Genomic DNA, 24,880 nt, shown 5'->3' with positions numbered 1-24,880 from the left:
GAAAAATGTAACATAAGATTATATCAGGTAGATTTAACATTAAAAAATTTACTTTTACATTACAAGACAAATTTGCAGCCACAAGGTGGCAATGTGCCATAGACATTGAACAAAATGTTCCATAACAGCTACTACTTAATAATCCTAGTAAATGTACTAAGAATGGATGCCTGCCCTGTGAAGCAATCAAACAAGTTAGGGTCCATTCTACTTAGTTATTTTCTCTTAATTATGAGTGACAGCTGCATAAAATACAAATATTTCTCATTTAAGGTTCATCAGCATCTGCTACTTATTTTTCACCTGAAGTTAAATTTTTTCAGCTTGTAGAATTACAATTAATTACTCTGGGGAAGACTGTTGTATCACAAATTAACAGCGGGTAGAAAAACAAGCAGAGGAAAGAAGATAATTCCTAAATAGGAATTAGGTAATTTTCATACATATTTCCAACAAAGCCATAAAAGACATTAAACAAATGTGGAAGAAAGAGAAGGAAATCAAGGAGAAAACAGAAAAAAAAACCTAATTCACCACATATCGCACATATATAGACATGAGCTATTTGTCCACAAGCCAAGGTTTTTAATCAAAATCACAACCCCAAGAAGGGAGTATTATTTTAAATCTGGGAAAATTGAGGCAGTGAACTGTGAGGGCTGCCAATGTTTCAGGCAGTGTGAGCAGAAAACCTACAAGCATAGTGCAATGCTCCAAGATCCCATTTACTCTTCACATCCAATCACACTCCCAACAGGGCTCTCTCTAAATAGATCATTTTTCCAAATTTGCTCTGTTGTCAGTGGCTTTACTATTCTTTCTACAATTAGTCAAAGCTTCTCAAAATGGTCCACTGCAGCCCTGCAATTTATTTCTCATTTTTTGTCCTGAATCAAATACTCATGATCCCTTTTAAGACACTTCATCACACCCTAGAGCTTATGGTAGACATCAAACATGTCACTTTGGACTTCGTCCTTTAAATGATTCCATTTTAATGTTTTCCAACTTTTCCAGACTCCCAAAGTCTATACTACAAGGAGTTGAACTAAAGACAGAGGCTGTCTTGAAACTTTCACTGATGTTCAAGGGCATTTAAGCCTGGGCATGATACCCCTGCTTCAAATACTTGCGGTTCCTCTCCCTAAGCAGGCTGTGTACTCTTAGAGGGCCAGGTCCTACTCCATGGTCACCTACATGCTGCTGGCCACAAAGTATCCTGCATTGAAACAGCAATATGTCCTTACTTCATGCACCAATAGTAAATACTGATTTGTGTGACTGGACTTGCTTAAAATTTCCTACATTAGTTCTTACCACCTCCAACAAGAGCCACAGAAAATTTGGAAGGATTCCTTTAATATTATTGAATGCAGAAGTCAGACAGGGGCACAGCATACCACCTACAAGTGAGGGATGTACACCCGCTCTTGCTAGCAGTTTATCACAGGAAACATGTTAGCATCTTAAGGGATAAAAGGTATATAACCAAGGAAAGTGTGAGGCAGAATTGAAAGAAAGTTTCCAAAACTATCAGTTTTATAGAAATGCCGATCACCATAATTCTATACCTATATTTTCTATATTTACTGCCCCCACCCATTATACGCTGTTTTACAAATTATCAGGCTGAGAAAAAAACAGATCCTCCACGATGACATTGTGGCTTGGCCATATCAATGAAGATGAATTAAAAGCACATAGTTAATATTTAATAGCAATGTATTGTATTCTTGAAAATCACAGAGTAGATTTAAGTGTTCTCACTCCCCAAAAATAAGCATGTGAGGTAATACATATGTTAATTAGCTTGATTTAGCCATTCCACAATTCATACATATTTTAAGACATTATGATGCATATACATATGTAGAATTTTTATTTTTCAATTAAAAGAAATTTTGAAAAGTAAAAATGAAGGCACATCATTAACAAGCCTTAATCTAATTTTTGTTAATGTCTCCACCATCACCATCACGACCATCTGCAAATATGGACCACAGATTTCTTTATCTATGGCTATATACCCTAGTAATACCATCCATCTGTCTATAAAAAGGCGTATTAGAACTGTCCACAAACACAGAACTTTCAGCCTCTTAACTGACAATTTTCTCCGACCTCATTTTCAGACACTTCTATTCCCAAGCACATGGGTTCTGTAATTCATAGTTTTTAAATATTAACAGTGGTCATATAAGCAGAAAGAGAAAGCTTTTTCCAATTTCAGTAAATGGCAATTCTGTTTTCTCTAGCTACTCAGGTCACAAAATCTTTCAGTTGTTCTTAACTTCTCTTTCACACTCCATATCCAACTAGGAAATCCTCCAGGCTCAACTTCCAAAATACACCCAAGATCACTTCACCATTTCTATGCCTACCACCCTTGTCCCTGCCATCCCCTTTCTCTCCCGCAATAGCATCTCAAGAGGTCTCTGTGCTTCCGTTCTCTCAGCACCACAGCAGTGACCCTTCTAAACCATGAAGCCAGATGCTCCAATTCCACTGCTGGAGTCCTTCTCTCCAGTCCCAGCTCCTGTCACTCCACTCAATCCACCTTGGTCTCTTGCCAGACCTTGGATGCCCTAGGCTCTTCCCACCCAGGACCTTACATTTATCATTTCCTCTACCTGCGACACATTCCAGATATTAGCTATTGTGCCCCCTCTGTCCTCTGGGTCTCTATTCAAATGTCACTCTTCTTGGGATGCCCTCTGTAAATGCCTATGTAAAACAGCACGCTCAACCTTTATTCCTTGTTCTTATTTTTCTTCAGAGCATCTATCACCACATGACATATGAGATCTTTGGTACTTGTTTCTTGCTCTTCTCCCCCCTGCTAAAATTCAAGTTACATGAAATTATGCACTATGTTGTTTTGTCCGCTGCTGTATCCCTAGGACACTGCAAACTACATAAAAAGCACCTGTAAATATTGGTGGAAAGAGCAAATCAATTGCAAATCTCTGATATGTACTTTAAAATATAACAGGAAAAAAACAGAAAACACATGCCATTAAGGGCTTTAATTATTGAAAAAATAGAATAAAATTATATTAAATGTTATTCAAGGTGACATACTGGAAACTAAAGTGAGTCTCTAGTATTTTGACAAACTGAACACTTCATGTATGGAAAAGACCCTTAGGTTATGGCAAACCACATTATTTGAAAGAATCTGTTCCATATACCAAACTAATATGCTAATTTTTGATCACGGCTAACTCCAAAGGTAATTCCTAAATAACCATTCAACTTTTCAACTGTGTCCCTGCTAGCATATATATTTGACCAAATCAATCCAATCTTTTCCTACTCCACTCCTCTTTTCTGTAAGCCCGCATTCATCCCCAAGATGTAGCACATACATTTTAAAGACTCATCCAGAATGCACATGCCCTAAGGCCAAAGTTCATTAGTTCAAAGGGATCACCAATGTCATCTGCATACATAATGAGAGGCTCACCAGTAAAGTCCTTTTTATGCTTAAAAAAAGAGAAAGAGACTGATTCATAACATAGATTATGAAGACATTGTTCAGTTATTCTGTTAACTTCAGATATTGAATATCTTAAGAAACCAAAGATATGAAAATAGATTATAAAACTGCAGAGACTATGCCTGTAATCCTAATTAACTGCTCTCTCTCTCTCATCCCTGCCACCCAATAAAGAATCAAACTGGCAACCTGAAATGACTTTATTTCAAAATTGGATTTTATTTACTTTTAAACCAAAGCCTATAATCAATATTTTAAAATTTGATAGAACAGGCTTCTACAGTTAAAACACTCATTATTCATTTCATACTAATTCCACAGTCGTTAGGAGCCCAGATGAGAGCCAACACTTACTATCCTAATTAAGATATTTAACTATTTCTGCACCTGTTTCCTCAACCACGAGATGTTAGTAACAATAAATATCTAACTCCTGGGGTGGCAGTAAGGATGAAGACAGTACATATATGTAAAGCACCTAAGACAGTGCTCGGCACAAAGGAAGTGCACCATGAATGACAGCTATGGTTATTAATATCATTGTCCTGTAGTAAGTCACTTCATTGTCTAGGCAAACATCTCTGTGAGTGAACATCATCGTCAATGGTTCACAAGGAAATTAAACTCTTTACAATCGTACCAAGGTTTTGGTTTGTGTTTTGTTTTTATGGCTCAAGTGAGAATTTGATTTAAACTGCTTTTACGTTATTTCAGACTGTAATGCTCATACCTGTATTCCAGAGCACAGAATTCTAGGGCGTGATCACCTATGCTATGGGCATCTGCAGCTATGTTTTTGGCATGAAGTGGAGCAGTACAGTGGTGAGGGACCTAGCCCCAGTGGGAATTGCCAGGAACAGAATCCCAATGTCATGTCCTGGGCAAGCTACCTCTCTCTGAGACTGGACCTCAGAGATGCAGTTAGGATGCAGAGAGATGATGCATGAAAAGAGCTGGCACACAGACACACTCAGTAACAAGTGATACTGATAAATGTCACTATCACCCCAGGCTCAGCTCAAGTCTCCTTCCCCTTCCCTTGGCCTGATGTCTGCTACAACTTACAGCTCTATTTAACTGGCCCTCCTGAGTGGTACCTCTCAGGCACTCTTATCTCTGTTCTATACCACTCAAAGAATAGAAAAACATTTATTATTCTCTGCAGTGCCTGAAGAATATGCAAGGCCCCTTCCCTAGCATCTTAAAATCTAACTATAGATTGAGTCAGACCACCACGACCTCTACAGTCCTAGACCACACCATCCTGGGACCTACTAATTGATTTTGCTGTCAGTAATGTTGGATTATACCAACCAGAATGCATTCTTCCATTTAATGATACTATAAGAAATGGTCCCAGCCAGGCATGGTGGCTTACACCTGTAATCCCAGCACTTTGGGAGGCCGAGGCAGGTGGATCATGAGGTCAAGAGATCGAGACCATCTTGGCCAACATGGTGAAACCCCCATCTCTACTAAAAATACAAAAATTAGCTGGGTGTGGTGGCGCACGCCTGTAGTCGCAGCTACTTGGGAGGCTGAGGTAGGAGAACTGCTTGAACCTGAGAGGCAGAGGTTGCAGTAAGCCGAGATCGCACCACTGCACTCCAGCCTGGTGACAGAGTGAGACCCCATCTAAGAAGAAGAGAAGGAAGAGAAGGAAGAGAAGGAAGAGAAGGAAGGAGGAAAGAGGGAGGAAGGGAGTAAGGGAGGAAGGGAGTAAGGGAGGGAGGGAGGAAGGAGGGAGGAAGGGAGTAAGGGAGGGAGGGAGGCAGGGAGGAAGGGAGTAAGGGAGGGAGGGAGGGAGGGAAGGAGGAAAGAAGGAAGGAAGGAAGGAAGGAAGGAAGGGGTCCTATAAATCCTGCTGCTCTGTTCTTATAAACAAGTAAAGAAGGGCCTATATTGCATAGCATCCTTCCTTATGAAGACTCATCTCTTTTTATAGACCTTTATTAAGCGGCTGTGTGCCAGGTATTGCTCTGGACACAGCAGTTGGCAAAGGGGCAAAGAACGAAACAGACAAAAATCCCTGCCCACTGGGAGCTTCATTGGAGTTGGGGAGAGGAACATCTGGAGAAAATCCTTTCAGTTCCTTGCATTAAGACTGTTTTTATCCTGGGAACACCATAACCCACACACCTAGTCATGTTTCTCTACTTCAGTCCCTAGAAATCCCCTGGCAAAGCCCACACTCCATTGCCAACAAGCATAGCATGTCCTATGTCCAATTGAGACTTCAAGGGTCCATCTGCTGTGCTAACCTTGGTCCAGATTTCATCTTACCCTCTAAACCAGCAGTTCTGAACTCACAGTGATTTTCCCTCCACCCCCTCACCCTTCAGAAGACATGGGGCAGTATCTGAACCCATTTTTGGTTGTCACAACTTGGGTTGCTTACAGGCCAGGGAGGCTAACTAAATTTCCTGCAATGCATGGGACAGCTTCCCACAACAAAGAACTATCCAGCTCAAAGCATCAGCAATGCCATTGTTGAGAACCCCCGCCTTACACTCACTTTCCTTTTTGTCTCTCTTCACCTATTTTTGAGTGCGTCACCTTGCTGAGTTATGTGTGGTTGTAGGTCATCCTAAAACCTTTTGAGAACAGGAAGCAGGACAGAGGAAGAGCACAGACAGAATCTCAGCAAAAATTGTTCATGCCACCAAAGATTTGGTAAGCAAATAATTTGCTGAGCAACATCAATTTACCCAAACTATTTAACTGTTCACTGCAATTCACTTTCTCAATGAATGTCCATATTTTTAAAGAAAGAATGCATCAATAGAATGTGTTTAAACTAGAAGATGTACTAGATACCAATATCATTTTCCATCTTTGGTTTTATAATTAATTCTCTGAATCACAAACTTCAATAGAAATATAAGAAGTGTTTCAGAAACATCCCAAAATACAGTATTAGATCAAACCACAGTGGCATTCACATAAACAGAGCTGTATCACTAGTTTCATTTCTTAAGAGAATTGATTTTCTCTGTTCCCTTCCAAGAGAAATATGTAAATTATCACTTTGATACTGCTATCTCACGATTGTCTGTCAACTCAACTTCAAGAAAGTCGATTCCTTTTCTCTACACACACACACACACACACACACACACACACACACACAATGCGCATGCACACATCCACCACCAGCAATACAATTTCATCACAGCTCCAAGGACAGAGCACCACACTGTAGGCATTTAATTGCAACTGACTGTGATTAAGCAATAAAGTCAACAGTCTAAAGATTTAAAAAAAAAAAAAAAAAAAAAAAGCTAGTACCATTTTATAGTTTTTTAAAACATGGCACGCTTTGTGCATAGTTTTCAAATTATGAATCATTTCTCAAAGTTTAGGAACAATGACACTGGGAGAACATGGAAAATACTAATTTGATTTTGCATATACATCACCTGTTTTCCTGTCACTTTAATATTCTAGATGTTTCCTTGACCTTTATTTAGGTGTTTGATCTATGCCTGAAGTTGTTTACCTACCTGAAGTCATTAAATGGCCCTGATACCATCAAGTCCCCATCAGCAACATAAACAAAGAGTCTGACCATGCTTAACAAGCAGGAAGAGAATACACTGCTCACCAGTCATCTTCCTTCCATTTAAAGTCAGAGGGGAATATTCCCACATGATGCCACAAAACCTGATGTTATGTGCCTACTTCCAGCTTTGGGAGAAAAAGTAGACTCCCTACTAGGCAACAGTATTCCCATTTTACCAAAGAGGAAATGGATTCAGAAAGATAAATCCTTCACAGCTCTCAGCTCATTAGGAGGTACTATGAGAAATCAAGCCCAAGATGCCCAACTACAAAGCCCACATGTCTTCCTCTGTTCGACTGTGTTCCAGAAAGGCACACTGTGGCAAGGTGCCCGAAGCCTTGGAAAGTCAACCTTAACCTCCTCTTACATCCTCAGTCTGAGAAGACTCCACAAAGAGGATTCTTAGAACCTGGTGTCAACCAATCCAAATGATCCAGTTCAATCCTAATTGGCTGGCTACCCAAGTAGTTTCTAGGGTTTCTATGGTGGCAATTTTTAAGTAAGAATTACAGAATCACAAAACATTAAGCAGTGGAAAGGACCTAAAAATCATCTGTAGTCTAATTTCCTGGTTTTACCAGAAGATGGAGGCCCAGACAAGTCAAATGATCTGCCCAGATTTAGAAAGATGACTGGTGCACGAACGCAGACCAGAACCCAAATTTCTATACCCACAACCTACTGCCTATGCGCTGTGTTTCCTGCAGTCCCGCAGTATTCATCACTCTGTTACAATCAAGTGTATGATTTCCTCTGGTTTTCTATTCCTACATACTCTATCAACCCAGAATTGCTTTAAAAAAATTTGTTTACCCAAATGTCTACTATAGACTAGACATTGCGTTAAATGTTAAAGCTAGAAAACAGAAAAGATACAGTCATCTTCCTTGAGACACTTCCATCCAAGTCCACAGACACAAAACCACAACCATTAAGACAACATGGCAAAAGTCGGGACAGAGTCAGGTACAAGCAATTCTACGGCTTTGAGCAGAGCTGTGGTCCAGCACCTAATAAATTATTTTCCTTACCTTGTTGGCTGGGCAATGCTGGTATTGCTGAATGCCTTCAATCGCATTTACTCACATAGGTTACAGGCTTCTCAGGTACCCAGAAGCCAGTCCAGGATAGAGCACAGAGCAGTACGGAGCTGTATATTGATCATTAATTGATGATCAATTAATTGATAATTAGTGGTATCTAAACACATGCTATAATTATTTTCCTTCTGACTGGGGGCTTTTCAAATCCATCCACCACATTCTAAGAGGTAAGAGAGAAAGAGCAGTCTCTCCCATTCCATGGGCACCATACATCACAATGTGGGCCTTTAAGATCCTAAACATCTACCCTTCTTTAGGCAGCAACTGCTTCCTATGGACCAGATGCTGAAGGCATCGTGCAGCTCATCACATTACACCACCCAAAAGGATCAGAAAACAGTGGTGAGGAGGAAGGCAGTGGTTTGAGGCAAGCCCACAGCTGGGACTTCATCCAGCCACTTATCAGCCGTATAAATTTAAGGTGAACAAGTTTTAATTTCATCTATAAAATAAGGATAATTATATCCTCCTCACAGGATCTTGGTCAATTAATGATCAATATACAGCTCCTGGGATCATACCTGACACCAAAAAGGCTCTCAACTGCTTATTCTCTTCCCCTTCCCCACCCTTTCTTAGCCTAGTACATTTTTTCAGAACTATAAAGGAAAACAATCAATTGTTGACCTTCTGTTCAATAACATGCATCGAAGCCAAAAATAAACTTTAAACAAGTTTCTGGAAAAAGCTTTAAAATAAATTCTTTGATATTGTTTGAGTCTGTATCCCCACCCAAATCTCATGTTGAAATGTAATCCCCAATGTTGGAGGAGGGGCCTGGTGGGAGGTGATTGGTCATGTGGGTAGATCCTTCATGAATGGGTTAGCGCCATTCCCTAGGTGCTGTTCTGGTGATAGTGAGTGAGTTATCCTGAGATCTGGTTGTTTTAAAAGTATGTAGCATCCCTTTGCTCCTGTTCCTGCCATGTAAGACATGCATTGCTTTCCCTTCACCTTTCATCATGATCATTAAGTTTCCTGAGGCCTTACCAGAAGCAGAAGCTGCCATGTTTCCTGTACAGCCTGCACAACTATAAGCCAATTAAACCTCTTTTCCTTATAAATTACTCACTCAGGTATTGCTTTATAGTACTGCAAGAACTAATACATACTTCTTATAAAATAATGTTTAAGCTCTTTAACTGGACAAATGCTAAAAATTAATATTCATTTCATGACTTCATATTAAGAGGGAAAACGAGCTGTTTGAGGAACTCTACAGTGGATAGCTCTGACCCAAGAGGCAAAATAAACGTTCTTAAGAAAAGCATTCTTAAGAAACATGAGTCACGAATTATCAGCAGCCCAGGGGCCCCACGTGGTTAAAATGGAAATCATTCAGAAAGACACAGAAAGACAACCGCTGAGCAACTGGCAAATGGTAAGAGGGTGAAATGGCCCTGGGGGATGGAGGGGCACTGGGTCATTTGAGCTATCTTATCAGCTTTATTTCTTCTTAAAGGGAAAAAATAACCAGAAAACGTGAAGGGAATGGTGAAGAAAGAGAAGGAAATGACTGAGGGATAAAGGAGAGAGAGGAGAAGAGGAAAAGAGAAGAAAGTGGCCAAATAAGAGATGTTCAGAAAATGCAATGCCCTGCTTAGCTCCCGAGTTCCCCAGAGCTCTGTTCTCTCCCCCTTCCACTTGAAGCTGTGTCCTACTGTAGAACCAAAGACCAATCATCTCTCTCTTAGCCAAAACAATACATAATATGCAATTTTAATAAATATCTATTAATAAATAATTATAAGTATAATCTACAAGAACAGATCTTAAAATTCCAAGACCTTAAACCAGCAGCCCCCTGGCTCAGCACAGATCCGTCTTACCCCTGAATTGTATCTGACTGGGTTTCTGCCCTGCTATCCTCCTGCTTCCCTGGGCTGAGTTTCTGCCTCTCCATTACTAGTCTCCCTGCCCTGTGTCCCCAGAACTCCAGGTCTGGGGGCCACCCTGTGCCCAGCGTCCTGCACTGACTCCTGCCACTGAAACACAGCCTGTGGAGGACTGGACTCTGACCCAGTGCCAGGCCTGTGCCACCAGCCTGCCCAAAGCACTTCCAAATGCCCGCCCCACGTCTGTGGGAGGCACACAGGAACTTAGGGCTTGCTTTAAAACTTTGGATAATAGCACTGACACCCCAGCTTCTCTCTTCCCAGGTCACGCCATCCCAGGGCTGAATCCCAAGGCAACCTTCCCCACCTGGATTCCCAGTCCCCAAGAGATGAGCCAGGTCTAACCTGCCAACCTTTCAAGGGAACATGAACTAGAGAAAAACGGGAAGGAGAAAATGACAGAAACACATACATGAGGAGGAAGAGGGGACGTGGGAAATGCAATGAGAAAAACAAAAGAAAAAGAAGAAAAGGCTGTTGAAGAAGAAGAAAGCAGGAGATGGGACAGAGAACAAGGGCTGCTCTATCATATGAGTGATTAGAGAAGGCTGCTCTGAAGATGTGGCATTCGAACAAAGACCCAAAGGAAGGAAGCTGGTGAGCCGCGCAGGGAGTGGAAGCTTCCAGGCCAGGAAATTGGCAAGTGTCAAGGCCCTGAAGTGAGAGTGTATTCCGAGTGCAAGCTACTATTCACAATTAATAGCTTGATAGATTTCCCCAGAAAACAAATCTACTTGAACTTTTCTTCCTATTCCACTATTCACCCGGGGTTATGAGCATGTGAGCAACTTGATGACACTATACTCTGAATTGTGATTAGCTGACCGACCATTCCTCAAACCTCCTCCATGTATTTATTCTTGACGACAAGATCTGGCTCCAAACAGGCCTGACCCCTCCACTTGCCAGAAGAAAACTCTCCTGTAAGTTACAAGAGCACAGAGTTACTCAAGATGTTCCCCACCTCCACATGCAATCAGGAAAGGAAAAGATTTCGCCTTTAGGTACAGGTTCGCAACTCCACTAAAAGAAGTATTCACCAGAAGCCACAGTGTAGTAAAAACAGAAAATAATTTATTGTCAAGAGTCCCTTGAGTCTTCTAGGCAGCCCCCAAGGACTGGGTGGGGTTGCCTAAATAAGGCCAAGGCAGCAGCTGGAGGAGCGCTCAGGAGCTTTGAGAGTTGTATCACATTCCTTTTTGTTTTTTTAACCATGTCTATAAACAATTTTATTCTAAAATTATTAATAAAATTACAACCAATCTTAGCCATAAGAGTAGCAATTCTGTTTCCTTTCCCCCTAAAGGACAAAAACAAAATACACCAATACACAAGAACCCCAGGGAACAACTTAATGAGCTTGAGTGCCAACCAGTCGCCGCCTCGGGAAGCGTGAACACACTGGCATCTGAAGAACTCTGAAAACAGACTCGGGCAGATGAACCGTGAGAGCAACTGTACGGTCAGCATCCGACCCAGCTCCGTCTCCCATGCTCCAAGTGTCTATTTTCCCATTCCTGCCTGCACCTCGCTGGTAGACCAGCTCTGCAATGAAGGCGTGTGGATCGAAAGGCTGGAAACAAGAGACAAGCTAAGGGGAAACTTCTAAGTGAGAGCTTGAAATTGCCTGAGAACACAGCACTCCGCTCTGAGGGTACAGATGCTCATCCTTTCAATAAATCTAGGGCTCTAGTATATAACAACCTGAACTTACAGTACATCAACTCAATTTCCTCTCCTTATACAGGGATTTTAAAGCAATGAATTCCTCTGCCATGTAAGTGTTTAAAAATTAACAAAAATCAGTTCACAAGAAATGAAAAAACAGCTCTGATTTAGGAGGACGTACCCATCTGACTGGCCTGGCTGGTGAAGCACACCGATCCCTTGACCATGAGTATCATTACAGCTGCCAGAAGCCAGGCCACCTCCTCACCAGGACTACGGGGTTCTTTTTCCTCCAATTCCACATATTTCTCTAAAGGTTACAGTCACCTTTAGAGTCCACTGTTGAGAGGTCCCATTCCCACAAAGCTCAAACCACTATATCCACTAAAGGTACATTCCTGACCTTCACTGTTATTGACATTCCAGGGATTGGCAAACACAGCCTGTGTGCCAAATAAAATTTTATTGGACCACAGCCACACTCGTTATGTTGTGTCTACATGCTGCCTACTATAGCAGAGTTGAGCAGCTGCCACTGAGACCATATAGCCCACAAAGCCTAAAATATTTACTATCTGGCCCTTTATAGAACAGGTTTGTGGGTGCCTGATTTATATAAATTCACTGAGCATCTACTATGTGCCAAGTGTGGTTTGGCCACTGTGCAGACAGCAGTGACCAGAACAAAGCTCCTTTCTTCAGGTGGTAATAAGGTCTGTGAAGAAGAAGAAAGCAGGAGATGCGACAGAGAACGAGGGTTAGTCTATCACATTAGTGACCAGAGAAGACTGCTCTGAAGAGGGGGGCATTTGAACAAAGAACCAAAGGAAGGAAGAGGGTGAGCTGCACGGGGAGTGGAAGCTTCCAGGCCAAGGAAATGGCAAGTATCAAGGCCCTGAAGTCAGAGTGCATTCAGTATGTTTGAGAAAAAGCAAGCAAGGTGGGTGAGCAATGTCTCCTTTCTCCATGGTCACAATCTAGCAGCCCTCTCCCAAACAGGCCAGGCACCATCTTAAGTGTTTTCAGAACATTATCTCATTTGATCTTTAAAACAACCCTCTGATGTGGTAGTATCACCCCCATTTCACAGATAAGGAAACTGAGGTTTTCAAAGCTTATAAGTGACTTGCCCAAGGTATCAGAGACCCACAGTTAGCTGTCAAACACAAGCTGTTCCCGAACTGTTTTCCATTCCATATTCCTGCAGGCAGCACCAGCACTGTCACCCAGCCACAGACCAACAAACAGCTTGAGCGACGACTGTACCTGATCCAAGTTGCACAGGTGGAAGAGGCTCCACTGGGCCTGCTTCCTTTTCTACTCTGCTTTTTTGAATCATGTTCTCACTGAATTTCTCTACTTCCTCCACCTCCACATTTATGTAAGCCTCCTAAGATCACCTCCAAAACAAATAGCCAAGCTATGGAAGACTGATGGATAGGAGAGAAGAAAGGAGAAATGGAACGAACATTTGCAGGCCTTCTGTGAGCCAAGCACAGATGTAACAAGCTCTCCGTGGACCTTCTTTCTGGGAGATGATGGTTAATGAGAATATGAAGGTAGAAAAATACAGCATTTTCCATGTGGACCTGTGCATTCCACAAGCAGGAATTGCATGAGGAGTCTCCACAGCAAACGTAATTTAAATTTCAGAGAGAGCACGTTTTCACTGTGTTCCTCAAGATCAATCATCAGCCAATGTTCTGAGCCAAGACATACAGCAACTTCCTAATCTTTCCTGCCTCACAACATGTTCTCTGCTGCCTTCCACCAGCCTCCTCTGTCTCTTTTAAGAGTTTACATCAGCCTCTAATGCTTTCCTCATGTGATGAGATGGCCTTTCGACTTTATTTAGGGTTTCAACTTTATGCAGGGCACAACTGATGAGTCCTCCAGCAGCCACCCACCCACATCCACACTCAGTTCCTCCCACAGGCCTAGCAGCCCTCAGGCAGTTATGCTTCTTGGTGACTTCTCACTACCTCCCAACATTCCCAAGACAAAGGATATGGATTAATTCCCTGGTATAGCCCTAAACATAATACTACTAAGAAACCTAAAAATCATTCACAACAAACTTCAACAGCAGCATGTCTTGGAGAGGAAGTTTTCCTCAATAAATGTCACCTACAAAAAGCAGGATGGAAAAAAAAAAAAAAAAACAAGAGTGATGGAAAATAACATCCCGCTTGGCAGAAAAAAAAAAAAACATGTACAAAAATGCTTAGCTGATTCTTCTGTTTTAGCATTTGCCATGGGAAAACGTAATCCCATTCTTCCTTAATAGGTCGCTGCCTGCTCTGAATCCCGATGTCTTGTGTGTGGCCCCCAACACTGAGCAAAAGGCTTGACATATTTAACATCTGGTATACGTGTCATAGGAATAAACATCTACTTATACTTGACGTTATTAGATGACAACTACCCCAGGGCGTTGAGAGATGTGCTGTTGAGGGGGAGTGAAGAGAAGACTGAAATAAAGTCGAAATGCCTCTGTATATGTGAAAAGAGAGGAGGGCTGGCTATTTCTAAAAATTCCTTGGAGCAAGGTCAAGAAGGGCCCCAGTCATTCTCTACCACCCTTTGTGATTAAGGCAAACCAGTGTTACTCATCTCCTCTTTTTCTCCCAAGAATTCCTGCCCCAGGAAATACAGAGGTCAAGGAAACTAAACAAGAATGACTGCTGCCCCCACAACCGAAGAAAGATGCGACTAAACAACTGGGTGTCCTCTGAGGAAGGAAGTGTAACATAATTTTACACTTTATGTTACATAAATGATATTTCACTAAAAATGAGAACTATGTGCCATTTCCCCATTTTCACAATGAATGAGAATATAGCAAAAAGCAGGAAATTCAACTCTAAAAAATTACTTTTGAAAACTTAGGAATGACTGTTACATAAATCACACAAATGCATTTAAGTGGCGGCCTTTTTTGCTTGATAAAAAAGCACTCTTCATCAAGGTAGCTAATTAAGCAAAAAAAAAAAGATCTATAGGAAAATGGCAATGAAGGTATCAATAATTTAAGACTTCAATAACTGCTCTAAAAGAGGGAAGTAATTGACTAAAAATCGTCTAAGGTTTCTTACAATTCGGTCTTATGTAGTCACAATATCTCATAACAAAAATTTAAACAACAATGGTACTTAAGTTAGAAATAAAAGTTCAAAGAAGAAGAAAGGGATTTATGAACAGCCTAAAAGTATGGTGTGGTTCACTGTGCAAAAGGCCTGGCAGCAGCTGAGTATTCAGCACAGTCAAGATCTGAGAAAGCAGACCTGCGTCGGAGCACTTTCAACCGGGAGGAGGGCATCGTAACCACCTACGCTGGCCTCCATTAAACATGTTTGCAACACAGAACCCATTCTTCACCTGCTCCTGCTATATTCTCCTCCACCGTACCTAGCATCTAACACACTGCACATTTTACTTGCTGGCTTATTGTCTCCCTCCCCCATTAGAACATAAGTTTCATGAAGGCAGGGTCTGTTTTGCTCCCTGATGAATCCCCAGAGGCTAGAAGAGGGGCCAGGCACATAGCAGGTATGAAAGCCAACAGTGCCAAGTAGACTCTTTTGGGCTCTCCACCTTCTGGGCATACAATAATATTGTACTCTCTAGCTCCTTGTGGTTGGACAGGGCTAGGTGACAAAGTCTGACCAGTGAGTGTGAGAAAAGGCAGGGTGTGTCCTTTCCAGGCTAAAACATTAAATTATGGGTGTGAGATCCTCCAGAACACTCTTACCTAGCTCTGCTTCAGTGACTGCTTGCTCCAAGTGGGGGCTGCTCTGTCAGCCTATCCCAGAGTGAGGACACTGCCAGGTAGAGCCTCAGTCAACCCACAATGTATATAAAGCATAAGTAAGTAAGAAACTTTTGTGCTTTATGTCACGGGTTGTCATCACCCTTCCCAACTGATAGGGTAGGCATTCAGTAAAAAATCTGTGGCTGAATTTGTCAGCTCTCTTTGCACAGCTCATCCAGCATAATGAGTTCCGAGGGGACCTATTTGCTCACAATGCACCCCGTTCTAATTTGGAACAACTCACATGTCCTTCCTGGTACTAAGTCAAAAACTATGTTCTTGAAGAATCCAAATGGCAGGTCAGGGTACAGGCAGGACTTTTTGGTTTTTTCTTTCCTAATCAGCCTCACTCTCTTCTTTTCATATCTGCCTCAAGCGGTCCTAAGGAATTCTCTGATTGATCAAAGTCAAGAGAGTGACTTGAAAATTAAGCTGTAAGGAGTGATCAATATTAGCAAAAGAAAGGCTTGTCTTGTAGAGGTATCACTCAGAAACCTCTAATGAGCCTAAAGCTCCTTCCATAAAAGCACAGGACCTCAAAGGATGAAGCAGCCTCTTCAGTACGTACCCTAGACATAGAAAGAATCCAGAAGTAGAAGACAGAAGGGATCAAAGTACATGGAGAGATACGAGGCCAAGGAGGGACTTTCAGCTGCCCAGGCGCGGTGATCTTATAATAGGCAGACAAATTCCTTGGTATGCCTCTTTTCAAGAGGTAGTACCCTCCCCTTGAGTGCAGGCTGTACTTAGTGGCTTACTTTTGAAAAACAAAACACAACATAAATACTGGTGTGTAATTTCTGAGGCTCCACTGTAAGAGGCATTGTGGCTTCCTCTTTGCATTTTCTCTCATTGATAAGGACAACACAAGGACACTCAGCAGCCCAATGGACAGGTCCACATGGTGAGGAACTGAGGCTTCCTGACAACAGCCTACACCAATGTGCCAGCAACATAAAGGAACTGTCTTGGAAGTGGATCCTCCAGCCCCAGTCAAACCATCAGAGGACTGCAGTCCTGGCTGCACCTTCCTGAATTACCCAGAGCCACCCAACCAGCTAAGCTACTCCTGAATTCCTAACTCAAAAAACTGGGATAAAACTTTTTTTTAAGCTACTCAATTTGGGGGATAATTTCTTACACAGGAAAAGGTAACTGCTATATCAAGTGTCCTCCGGCCTGAGTGTATGCATATGTTATACAAATTATGTGTTCATAGTGACTTTACAAAATGGACTATACACCAACCCACATGACTCAGATATTACAGAGGGGACGCAAATATGTTCAACCAAGTACAGCATTCTCTGGTTCCTAACCCTAGGTTTTCCTATCCATCATATGTAAGTGTACAAGAGTAGAACCCTTCATTGCTACCTTGATCTTTTGAAAACAGCCTTCCATCTATCACCTGTGAAAACCAGTTTCATCTCTGTGTATAACACCATCTCTAGGCTTCACACTTCATAACTCAAACTCTTGAAGAACTGCAAAAGAGCAAAGAAAAGAATAGACCACTGTTAACTGTACCTGAATGCAGGACTGCAGAAAAACTACATTAATCCTTATGTCCTCATACTCTACCTTTGTCTAAAAAAAGACTTAAAGAACTTAGTAAAATAGCCCTAGTAGGAATCACTTTCCCTTACACTGACCTACTGCCAGCTTCAGCAGCTGAATCATTGCTGCTACCTTTCTTCCCTGCCCAAGAACTTGCATTTCATTCTCTGGGTAATTTGCTATTTTATTAAATAGTAATTCAGTGACTGACCCAGAGCCAACCTACAGCTCCAGTTGTGTGTGTGTGTGTGTCAGCAGGCTAAGAGGCACATATAAGGCAAGGCACACACATACAAGGACCAAAAAAAAAATTCCCACACTACATGGTTGCCAAAGTATTCTCCATCTCCTGGCATTCTGCATCTTTTGCCTCTTTCTTAGTTGGAGTATAAGTGGTAGCAGGGAGACCATTATTAAGCAGCCCAAGGTTTGGTTTAACTTCTGTAACAATGTTTATGAATAAGGATGGAAAGGAAGGATCAATGGTATGCAGGTAAGGTTAAAACAAACAAGATGGTGCTAGGGTCTGCCATGGAGTCAGCTTTGAAACAGGATATCTGAAAACAAGTGATAGAAATGGGAAAAATAACTTCTCCAGATCCCCCAAATCCCACAGCTATTTGCTCTAAGATTAAATGTTCCATATCACCCTATCTTGTAGCAATAATGGAAACCTAACATCAGAAGCATGAAACAATAAAGGTCTTCATAGATTCCTTCTGCTTAAAAAGAAAGGCAGTGTGTCACCTGTGAAAGAAATGGTTTCCAATTCCCTTTCAAAAGCATTTCTCCAGTAATTACTCTGTGTTATGACATTACACCACGAATGGCGGTGGGGGTACAGTGATAAACATAGCTCCTACAGTCAAGAATCTCTCAACCTAACAAGTGACTTTTAACCTTTAAGAGTCGCAGATCCCTTTGTAAATCCTATACTTCTCTCCAAATATACATATAAAAACATATTCAGATAAAAACAAAGTTTTGCCAACAAATTTAGGTTATCCATAAATTGTCAAAGTGCATGGATCCTAGGATAAGTATATCTTGCTCTACCAGGAGAAAAAAATACAAGATTTCATTTAATAAGCAAGTATCATACAATATATAACATTAGATATTAGCCTAGCCTCTCTTCCAAGTAGCGGAAAACACCACCTTCCATCTTATTGTATACCAAATATCACAGAGGACAAAATACATATGTTCATATAAAAGTAACATATAAAATTAACATTTACCATTATTTCTCGTATCACTTTTTACAAGCAATAGTAATTGAACTAAAATGAAATCTGCATGAAACGTAAATTTGTGAGATCTACATTTTTAACCTCATCCTTATACTGAGTATGATTATTTTCTATGATTAATTCTGAATATAAAACATTTTCTGTAGTTCCAAGATAGCAAGCTGAGCACTTCTTATTAGTTTCAATGGTTTAAATAATTTGGGGCTATAAGACTGGCAGAAAAAAAGATTCACCTGTATGTTTCCCTTTTTAAAAAAGCTCAGTTTCTCTACATAAACTGCATTTATGCTGTCAGAAAGAAAACAGGAATGACAAGTGATTTAGGCACCAAGGATTTAAAAAATATAAAAATAAAATCTCCTCTCATAGTTTCTGCAGTGTCTTCTAAGACAGGCTCTTGGATACAGGTCAGAGGATATTCTTAAGGGTGGAGCGTGGAATGCTAACAGGTGTCCAGTGGAAGAATTAAGGAATAACTAGAACAAAGAGAAAGAACAACACTGCAAGGGGTGGGGAGAGTCCTGACAGCTAGAAAATAGGAGAAAAAGAAATACAAATTGATGTGTTTTCAAGCTTCCAACACTGTGCCGTCCAATACAGTGGCCACTAACCACATGTAGCTATGTAGAGTTAATTTAAACTAAAAATTCAGTTCCACAGTTGCACTAGCCTGTTTTCAGAGCTCAAAAGCCATATATGGCTAATGGCTACCATACTGGACACTGCAGAATATAGAACATTTCTATCATCTCGGAAAGCTCTATTGGACAGCAATACTCTATAAAGTGAGAGCCCAGAAAACATTAAGAAGTTACTTAGTCTTGAACAGAAAGTACACAGATTCACAGATACATCATTCTCAGCTAAGTTCTTCTATTTATAAAAGAAGGTAAATTGATGCAAATGAGGTAGAAAACAGTTAAGATTAAGAATTTTGAGTGCAATGGATGAATGGCCCACATTACACAATATAGCCTATGATACCCTGGACTCCATCTGATATTCAAGTTCAGGAGCTTCCAAACCAGTGGAAGTTCCATGGATTATTCTTCCTTGCCAGCCAATAACAGTATGCACCAAGTTCCTAGTATCTATTATCTGACTTGGTGCCCACAAGTCTCTAAAAGCCCCCCAAAAGTCTGCAATCTAATTTGGGAGTTTTAGAAGCCTCACACAGTAACTATGGGAGAATTACAAAATATGCAGATACATACAAGGTCACAGAGTAACAACTTTTCATTTAAAATGCAGAGGTGACATAGTATAGAAGGAGAAAAGCAAAGTTTGAGCCATAAAATTGTTTAAAATTTGGTAAAAAGCAAGGTAACAGAAAAGCTTAGATAACAGGGATATGTACAGCCTATTATCTCGTCACAAAAGGGTTCATGAAGGAAGTAAGCTTTTAGTTAAATATTGAAGAAATTAATGGTTTTCTATTACTGTATGTCAGTAACTTTCAAAACTATTTAACTGCGAACCATACTAAGACATTTTCGATTATTATCCAGTAGGCATATACTGGATACTGGATACTAAGTAAACATTTCACAAAGCAATAATTTAGCCATACTACAATGTACATTTTCTGATATCTTCTATTATAATTTCACTTTTAAAAAAACACAAGTTGGCTGGGCGCAGTGGCTCATGCCTGTAATCCCAGCACTTTGGGAGGCCGAGGTGGGTGGCTCACCTGAGGTCAGGAGTTCGAGACCAGCCTGACCAACATAGCGAAACCCCATCTCTACTAAAAATACAAAAACTTATCTGGGCGTGGTGGTGGGCGCCTGTAATCCCCACTACTTGGAAGGCTGAGGCAGGAGAATCGCTTGAACCTGAGAGGTGGAGGTTGCAGTGAGCCGAGATCGTGCCACTGCACTCCAGCCTGGGTGACTCCCTTGCTTAATGACCCATTAAGCCAATTTTATGACCCATTCATGGGTTCCAACCCACAGAATGAAAGATATCTATAAGATGAATTTCTGTGGTAGGAATTGGTAAATTATCTATCTGAAGAAAGGAAACCATATTTGTAAAAATAGGATTAGAAAACTCTGTGCATGTGTGTGGTGGGGGGGAAGAGGGAGGGGAAACGGAAAAAGTTAGAGGGAGCAGGAGAGGAATAGTCAGAGGAAGAGAGAGAAGAGTTGGAGGGAGGAGACAGGGAGACAGAGGCAGGACAATTGGAAGGGTTGTTTAGTGAAAAGTCTTACATGTAATGCCTGTATTTGATAGGCAAAAGGAACCCATTTTTGTTTAAAGCAAAGGTTGGGGCAGATTTGCCTGGTAGCTCTGGAGAATGTGGCCTTGGAACGAGACTCGGAGTTGGAAGGCCAGCCATGGAGGTTGAAGCATAAAAAACAAACACAATGAAGGGAAGACCTGGATTATGATGCTAAGAAAAAGGGGGAGTGGGGTGCAGACAGAGAAAACAGCAGGACTTTCAAATTGGACCAGAAAAAATAATTCTCATATCTTCCAAAACAAGCAGAGCTTTAGAGATCGAACGGCGAAATACTGAGAAGAAAGCTAAAGGAAAGGTGCAGCTGAGCAAGAGACAGAAGCAAGCGGATCAACCCACTCCACAACCACATGGGTCCCATCCGATCTACTTGTTTTCCTCATGAGCTAGAACAGACCAAGGCTCAAGTGGAAAAAGGGACAATCTCTGTCCCCAATCCCCAACACGTCCAGATGCTAAGCATCTGCAGATGGAGTATGCATCTGTTCAGTTTTTTATTCAAAGAACAAATGTTGATTGCCTACATATCGCAGGCACCAGATGTATAAAGTTCACAAAGCATTGTCCTTGCCCTTAAGAAGCCAGTCAGAAGCCAGCTTCGTAAGCAAATAAGTACAGCACAAAGTGATCAGTACTAGGAGAGAGGTGTGTCCAAAGTGCTAGAGGAACACACAAGGTGCAGCAAGTGGTTCTGCCTGGGTCAGCAGAGGCTTCCAGGAAGAAGAGGCAATGTTAAGAAAAGCTTTTCTATCAGAGGCAACAGCGTAGGCAAACTGGGGAAGCCTGAAAAGTGGGTGGTATGTAGAAGAAATGATGAATGGGGCCAGAAAATGAGGCTTGGGGGGAGAGATGGAGAAGGTAGAAGAAAGGGCAGTAGGAAGGAGAGTCTGCCAGAAGAGGAAGTTGGGACTAGTTTGTGAACTAGTCTTCTAACCAGTGCTGACAATGACTAGCAGTAACTGAAGGTCAATAGGAAACCGGACACTGTAAAGCTAAGAAATAGTACAAATTAGGCCCATGCCTCAGAAAGACCACACAAGCAGTAGTCTAGGAAATGAACTGGATAGAGGAGATGAGTCAGGAAAAGAGGCCAGTGAGGAAGCTGTTGAGACATAAGGGCGTGCATGGGACTGGTATCACAGGAAGGGAGAACACTTGGGCAGATACTTGGAAAGTAAAGTGAACAGTCTTTCTGCCTACCTGAAGGGAAGGTGGAGGACAGAGTCACAGATCTCCATGGGGTTCTTACTTGTGGGGAGCAAGGGTGGCTTGGCCTTGAGGAGGAAAGACAGGAAATTTGTTCTTGCACATGTTAAATTCAGGTTGCCTCTGGGACACCCTAATGGATTTATCAAGAAAGCAGGTGAAAATCCAGCTAAGAGGAAGAGGAGAGAAATCAAGCAGAAGCAATCCGTTTGGGAGTTGCAATATAGAAACCACAAGAGAAATGAGAGTGGAGACAAAGGTGAGACCACCACTATTTAAGGAGGGAGGATAGCTAGAAGACTATAAGCCAGAGGAAAAGACTGCCTTTTGTTAACAACAAAAAAAAAAGTTGAAGAGAAAAAAGACAAAGTGGTTTTCAAAACCAAGATTAAATGCCATAGAAAAGCTGAATACAATGATGGGCACCTATTTTCTTCTTTTTCTATATGTATGTTTTAGAAATAAGCAGATATAACCTAACTAAGCAATAGCATAAGTGAAGGCTGGTGAAGAAAGAAAAACTGATAGGTTGCCATCTCATGGGATGCTCTTGAACCTAGAATCAAGCAAACTCCCAAGAAAGGTGATGTAATTAAACTATCATGACACATTAACTGAAACACCTTGTTCTATATGCAAACGTCTGATAGATATACCCCAGTGTCTCTGCAGATAACAGATGTTCTGATCTTTGGATATTGCTAAGCTGCACCCAATGCTACTTTATCATACAGCATGTCGTGATTAAACTGAAGTGTTATTATTCAGTTGTGTATCCCTATGGGAGCTCCAAAATGCCTCTAAACAACAATTACTCACCTGTGGCCCATCTAAGTTTTTTTATAAACAAAAACTGAAATAATTTTCAGAGGTGGGTTAATGCTTATTTTATATAGTATGTATAACTAGGTTAAACTGGTAAAGACATACTTGATTAAAGTTCCAATACCTACTTAGGTAGGACTTGACATCTATTTCTATTGCCAATATCTAGACAACTTTAAAAGCCAACTCTCCCATTCTAGTCCCAGTTTCTCATTTTCCAACATTTGTGTAAAGTACTCTTTTCCCTATTTTTTTGGGGGGGGAGGGGTTGGTATATGTGGATCCATAAAGCAAAATGGCATGTTGTCAACCAACATTTTCTCTCATAATTGAATTGAGAAACACACACACACACACACACACACACACACACACAGTAGGTAAGCATAAGGGGTATGTATGTATATTCACAGGATGATCCGCTTCCAAAATCTACATTTTCCTTACAGACTTTTAAAGATGTTTGTAATTTAAGCTATCCTGATCTTAACTGATTAATTTGAGGAAAATGTTCTACCTTAACTACTGCTCAGAATCCGTTTAAATTACCACTGATCGGCAATCTGTCATCAGCAAATATGCTTATGTCAAATGCCCTTATAATGAGCTATCACATTTTCAAACATTTTCCTCCATTACCTGACCAGGAGATTTACACAATGCGAACAACCTACCGAGAGTGGAGTAAATGAAATATTGGATCTTGGTTTAAATGAGTAAATCCCATCCTGAACAGTAGAGGGGGTTGGGGGGGGAAATGTATAAATTGAGAAAAGAATTACCTATTCATCTTCATCAGTAGTTGACACCATCATCATTTGGCCTCTAAAAAAAGAGGATGTTTTTAATTTGCTGGGAAGAATACACCTCTTCAGGGAGGAGATTTGGGGATTTCACCATGAATAATAATGAAGTGAGCAGAGTTTTCTTCATGTGCAAAATCTAGCTCTAGTCTTTCAATCCAAATGAGATTCTAAGTTGCAGGCAGAGGTCAGGGGATTTGATTTATTTATTCAAGCCCATGTAGGCATCCTTCATCCACATCCAGCAGATCTATACTTCCTCTCTCTAAAATTAACATTAAGACAAAAGAAAAAAAATAAAATATTCCCGTTCGTATTGGCCAGCTTGTAGAAACAACCCTAGGTTCAAAGAACAACCACTGTTCATGAGGCTGCTCCCTGACAATCCTCTTGTCATTACCCTACTGCTTTGGTAAATGCAAAACATTCTCTTGGCATCCGTGGCTTGCAATAAATCATTCAGGCTCATGCCAAAGCTTGAAACTCAGCATTTATTAATTTTAAATAAGTTCTGATACCTATTATCAGTTATGGACAATGACAATATTTCTCTAAGCCCATTATTTCTCCTATGCACCTCAGAAAGCTGAGAGAAAGCAACGATACGTCTAATCTTTTGTGCCTTCCTAATCATGACGGCTTCCCACAGTGGGGGGAAAAATTAAAAGGGTCCCAGAACATTATGCAAATCAGGTAGACAGAATGAGAATCCCAGTAAAGCAGACTTAGAATAAGAGGCCCTCAATATGCAGCATTGATGTGATGTATAAATCAATAGAGAATGATTAAAACACTGCTCTATGAGGGGCCTGCATAGTTAATACACATTTTATTATGAAAAAAGAATGCTGTAGTCAGACCAAATGTGTGGGCACACTGCTGAACAGAAGCAAAACAAGTACCAAGCTGTTTAAATATATAGAATTTCAAGGCATAAAGCTAATCAACAGCATCATTTATCTAACAAAGCCTGTTCAGATATTTCATTTGTAATGTAAATGTTCATATTAACACATATACCCCCCAATACCTGATTTCTAATGTGCTCCATCATTTAACAGATATCCCTTTTCAAACGAGCATTAATAAACGCTATACTATTCTCACTCAAATCACAGTACCAAATTCATACCTAAGTATTCCTAATTGCATAACCATTGCATTCACTGACATAAAACACACACTTATCTTATCCTTCCTTTCAAATGGGTCAATTAAGTGCTGTTGCACTTCTTTCCCTTTTCTAAAATGCAAATTTAAGAGCTCAATATTAGGTGGTTTTGCTTTAACTTCCCTGAGAATACAGTATTTTGTTTACAAAACAGAGAAAAATTATCAAAAAGCTGATGGTACCCAAGGAACCCAAGAACCAAACAGCATTCAACAATCTTCTCTCCTTCCTCCCCTCAGTGTAAGCCTCTATACCCTCCACGGGAGCCAAACAGAAGGGACA

The 24,880-nt window shown here is 40.9% G+C and overlaps 1 protein-coding gene and 2 long non-coding RNA genes across 11 annotated transcripts in view; 2 read left to right on the top strand and 1 right to left on the bottom strand.

The window, feature by feature from the left end:
* Positions 1-24,880, bottom strand: part of MAST4 (microtubule associated serine/threonine kinase family member 4) — a 569,328-nt gene that overhangs the window by 411,830 nt on the left and 132,618 nt on the right. The window lies entirely within an intron of this gene.
* On the top strand, positions 8,348-11,238 carry LOC129059691 (uncharacterized). Its single transcript, XR_008525711.2, has 3 exons — positions 8,348-8,585; positions 9,355-9,545; positions 9,627-11,238. It is a non-coding gene; the product is annotated as an uncharacterized LOC129059691 (long non-coding RNA).
* On the top strand, positions 15,773-16,654 carry LOC129059689 (uncharacterized). The gene is made up of 2 exons (XR_008525709.2): positions 15,773-16,098; positions 16,399-16,654. It is a non-coding gene; the product is annotated as an uncharacterized LOC129059689 (long non-coding RNA).

This window comes from Pongo abelii, chromosome 4 (genome assembly GCF_028885655.2).
Source record: "Pongo abelii isolate AG06213 chromosome 4, NHGRI_mPonAbe1-v2.0_pri, whole genome shotgun sequence".
NCBI lineage: Eukaryota > Metazoa > Chordata > Mammalia > Primates > Hominidae > Pongo > Pongo abelii.
This window is presented reverse-complemented; position numbering and strand designations above follow the sequence as displayed.